This window comes from Frankliniella occidentalis, unplaced genomic scaffold (genome assembly GCF_000697945.3).
Source record: "Frankliniella occidentalis isolate FOCC.00 unplaced genomic scaffold, Focc_3.1 Scaffold35, whole genome shotgun sequence".
NCBI classification, from domain to species: Eukaryota; Metazoa; Arthropoda; class Insecta; order Thysanoptera; family Thripidae; genus Frankliniella; species Frankliniella occidentalis.
This window is the reverse complement of record NW_026267165.1, coordinates 1,284,972-1,289,855: the sequence shown is the minus strand read 5'-3', so window position 1 is coordinate 1,289,855 and position 4,884 is coordinate 1,284,972. Positions and strand designations below refer to the sequence as shown.

The 4,884-nt window shown below is 49.5% G+C and overlaps 1 protein-coding gene across 1 annotated transcript in view; it reads left to right on the top strand.

Annotated features, from left to right (window-relative positions):
- The window catches only part of LOC113212639 (protein turtle), a 197,484-nt gene that overhangs the window by 112,854 nt on the left and 79,746 nt on the right, over positions 1–4,884 (top strand). The window contains exon 4 of the mRNA XM_052266043.1: positions 4,510–4,603. The gene's annotated coding sequence lies outside the window, so the exon portion shown is untranslated. The remainder of the gene's footprint in view (positions 1–4,509; positions 4,604–4,884) is intronic.

Genomic DNA, 4,884 nt, shown 5'->3' with positions numbered 1-4,884 from the left:
TACCGCTTTACGTATGCGCCAAAACAGCCAGAGGAACTTGGATACAAAGGCAAAGTAAACTCTTAAAATTCCTCAGTACCCCTTCTAAGGTGCAAAGCAGTCCCAGCGTCTGTTGTTTCTACCTGCTGCTCGTTGCTCTTTGAGCTGAATTCGCGCGTCCGCCCGCACCTGCACCACCAAGATCTCACCTGTCCTTTTGCACGCTCTGCTCCCGCTCCCCGTTTTACTGTCCTCATTGCCATCCCCATGCCGTTTTGTTCACATCCGATTGTGCTGCGTTTGATGTTCACACACAACTTGGCGCGCGGGCCGCGTGTGGAGGCTCCCCGTTCCCCTCCCCTTCCCCCCTTTTCATCCGGCCTGGCCCGCCAATCAGTTCTTGCTGCGAACGTGATCCAGCAGATTCCCCCTCCCTCCTCCGGGAAAGGGGGAAGGAGAGGAAGGACACGGAGGAAACAACTTCCTTTCATGTTCAAATCGCGCGCGGGCGTTGTGTGTGTGTGTGTGTGTGTGTGTGTGTGTGAAAGAGAGAGACAGACACGTGTAGACAGAGCCTCAACAAGGGTGCGACCCAGGAGCTTTCGACCCAGGAGTAATCGACTCTTCACTGTCATGTCAACTAGCCATCACAGAGAATCAAGGTTCCTTAACGAAACATTACATTGTTTATATAGATCAAAAGTTTCTTTTATCATTTAGTGTGTACGTACACGGCATGCCCCTTGTCATCTCCCACCCCCAGGCCGTGGACCTCGCGAACTGCGATGCTGCACACTAGTCTACCACTTCCCCTTCTCCTCCACCATTCCACCCCCTCCCACACGACCTCCGCGGAACAAAGTTTGCCGACATTTTTCAACTCATTTCTCCCTTGGGCTTCCCCCCTCCCCCTCTCCGCGGCCTACTTCTCCCTCAGCCCTCCCTCCCCAGCTGCTCCCCGGTCCTTTGCCTCCCCCTCCTCTTACCCCCACTTACCTTACGAGGGGCTAGGTGCCCACCCCAGTCCAATAGAGCTCTGTATCCGACGGTCCAGAGCCGAGCTCAAAGTTGCATCGCACAGCTCAACTGCTGTTTTCACTTAAAATTTTATGCCCAAGATATTTAGCCTATTTTTTTAACCCTTTAAGTCATTTGTAGTACCCAGACAACGTTCAGTAAAATTTGGCCTAGAAGAGCTATTTTGGCTCCCAAGTGACTTTTTGGACTTTTAAGACTTTCTACTTTTGCCGCGCAACATTTGAAGCCTCCCGCGAAGCTTTTCGGATGCGTACACTGCTGCCAGCATAGCTCCAAAAACGTATTTCCGTGAGGTAGTGTGCGCGCCTGTAGATTATCGGTTATTTGCGCCCGTATATGCACTGCTTTGATCGACTCTAGGCGTGAAAACCTTCTTTAAGGTTTACTGAACGCGATCAGACGTCAACCGCCTTGGTGAGACACTTGTGGCACCACTGGGGTCGCAAGATACAACGATTGTGGTATACATACAACATGTGAGGTAGTAGTAGTGACTTTTTGGCGCCGAGCTGAAGGTGTGTGAGACTCGTTCTACGAGATTTTTATCTGGTAGGACTTGATGTTTGTTAGTTTCGGACCCTAAAATAGTTCAAAAAGTAAGTAGTTTTGCAAATTGTGTAATATTTGGCTCACATGCCCTCGGTGCCACTGAGCTAGATTCTTTGTACTTTTTCGGAACTTTGGCCTGAGTTTCAAGCCGAACGGCAAAGCTTTTCGGGTCTGGGCCTGTTGAGGCTACTTAACACTTTACCTGTTAGTGATTTAAGAATGATATTTAGTTTAAAAGGCACCTACTAGTCTCATTATCGTGAGATTTCGAACGTTGTAGCGGTACAACATCGTGACTATTGGTTAGAGTTCGATCTCTCCAGTCGCTTCAAATCCATATCTAGTTTGGGGCTGTCATTCATTTCTTGGAAATTCTATTCGAACCACTTGCTTTTGAATTAATTTGCCATCTAGCATTTTCTTCACCAAAAGAAACCGTAACTACGTGTAGGAGTCAGTGCTGCAAGACTATCATAGGCCAGCCCGCGATACACGCAAGCATGCAGCTCCAAATGTTGCCTACCTACTAGGCGTCCATTCTGGTGAGCTTGCGTTCATAACAGTTAATATGCTCCATTCAGTTGATATCCACACATTTCATACTACCCTAAAGTCACAATGTTGTATGTATACAACGTTCGAATTTTCTCCTTGATTCTATGTTCATTTTCACACTAAAAACACATATTTGAAGTAAATTAAGGTTGCGGGGCACATATACTATGATGTAGGGTAGTTTATATCGTGTTTCAGGCATCAAGTGCTTGACATATGTGAAATGATCTTTTTCGGTAATTTGATTGGCCCTAACGTCACTTGTTGTACCCAAACAACGTTCACATTTTTGAGGTGTCATGGCTATACCTTTGAGATATGTTAGGGTTCGATTTCATGACAGGGTACAATAAACCTTTTTACATAAACCCCCAGCCCTAAATAATGAAATATCTGACGTTTGGGGTGGCGAAAAGTCCCTATTATTCAGAGATGTCACGTTTTTGGCCTATTTTTTGATGTTTTTGCTAAATTTTGGGGTTTGAATGAAGTCTTACGGCTTTCCTACTTTGTGTCCGATATTTTTACAGCAAAACTCAAGTTCCTAATGTATAAAAACTTTAAAAAGTAAGAAAGAAAAAACGACCGGTTTTTACCCCTGAAGTATTTTGTTGTATGGAAGCAACGTTCGATTTACGCCAAACCAAGCATCGCACAACCTCCGGACTGGCAAAAATGAGTTCTTTGGGTGCCAAATAGTCGAACTAGACCATAAAAAACATAAATAATTATCGGAAAGTTTTCCGTGACTTAAAGGGTTAATTGCATTTGATTTTTTGACTTGGCTGTTTTAATCCTCCGCCTAAAAAGTGACCCTAAAATATGGCGATACCCATGTAGCATTTACAATAGGCCCTCAGTCGTTGACAGTTGAAGGTCAAGACATCTGAATTCGCCTCAATCCCCCCAAGCGCAGCTGCGACCCCATTGGTCCTCACTCTTGATCAGAGCCGTAGATAGATCGGGGATTGGTCCTAACAGGGACGCGGCTTACGCCGACTTTTACTTATTATCTGTTCTCCATCATTTGTTCTCGAGCCCTCTTTTGATTTCTCGCGACATCAAAAGTTTCTGAAAATATCTCGGTTCCGTGTAGCCCCGCCGCTATATGTGTTGCCGTCCTCGTCTCCCTCTCCGTCCCTGCCCTCTACTCTTCCGTCCTCCCCCTTCACACACACACACACACACACACACACACACTCACGGGGGGGTGTCCGCGCGAGGCTCGTATTTCATCGTCATAGAAAACAAGTGATGACACAGGGCAGGCTGCTCACCGCCACCAGGCTGGCTCGGACAAACATGTCAGCCGCACTGCTTGGCCCGGGTGGCGGCGAGCCAAGCAGTGCAGCCTCGAGTGGTACCCGGCCACCCCGCCCCGCCCCGCCCCGCCCCAACTCACGCCTCGAGGCTGTGATAAGCAGCCCTCCATTTGTCTCTGGCTTTGCCTCGCGGTCTTGCCGCGGGACCCGGTGGCGCGCGCACCTCTTTCTCCTCCTTTACATCTTTCCCCACTCTCTGTCTGCCTCTGTCTCTGCCGCTCTCTTGCCCCTCCCCCTCCCTCTTGCTCGTTCGCTGCCGCAGCCCCCTATCTCTCTCTCTCCCTCCCTCTCTGTCCCCATAACACTTTCGTCGCGTTGTTGGTTTACGCCCAGCCAGGATGGCTCACCTCGCCCCCTTCTGGTGTGGTGTTGTCATTCCCTGTATTTATGCCAATGCACCAAGTTCGCGCGTAGTGTCCAGGCCGCGCTGGCATCGAGAGATCTGGGCCAAGGGGGAAGGGGGGGGGGGTAGAGCAGTCCGGCTGATCTTCTCCCTCCCTCATTCCAACGCACCAGCGCCGGGGGTTTAACGCCAGCAGTAAACGTCCATCTCACTCTCTCTCCCCCTCGGCGTGCTTCTGTGTGCATTTCTCTCGCTCTCCCGCGCGGAGGGGAGCGCGCTGCTGCTGCTCACGCACTAGGAGTACACCTGCTACCTGCAAAGGTTTGAGCGGCGGAGCGGCGGGCTCGTGTTTGTGTTAGAGGAGCGCGGCACGCAGCGCAGCAGGCCTACATGGAGTTTTTATAAGCCTTCTCGTCCTTCTTCCCATTGCACACAAAAGTGAGGCAGAGAGAGAGAGAGAGAGAGAGAGAGAGAGAGAGGCGTGCAGTCAAGCCCGCCAACACGATGGCAACCCGGAATCTGCTAAGACGATAATATTAACGTTGGACTTTTTGCAGAGAGCGAGCCAGAGCGACAGAGCGAAATGTTGGCCCACCCAGCCCCGCAATGTGTGTCACTACGCCTTTCCCACCCTCCTCACCCCCCACTCTCTCCCCATCCTCATCCTCGTCGTGGCTCTGACGGTAAAAATGTGTGACGTTCTTTTTCTCTTTATATTTCCAGGTCGCGCAGAATGTGTCTTTGAGGTCCAACGTTTGCCCGACACCGCATGACGGCGATTAAGCGTGGAGGGAAAACGTGTCTCCTCTACAATAAGGTACGTTCCCTGCTCCTGCTTGAAAAAAAAGTAAACAAAGAACTATATCATTTTAGCGAAATATTGTTATTTTCTTTAGTGATGTTTTTCCCTTTTGTCAGTGGAGAGGAAAATGGAAATAACCAAGAGAAGAGATGTGAAAAAAAGGGAAAAACAAGGGGGCAAAAGTGATGTTGTTGTTTTTGATGATGTTGTTTGCGCGTGACGATGGCGGGCGGGAAACACGCCGTGAAATATGCGTCGTAAGCGGCGTCGTTAAAAAGGACAGCCTCCGGTGAGCC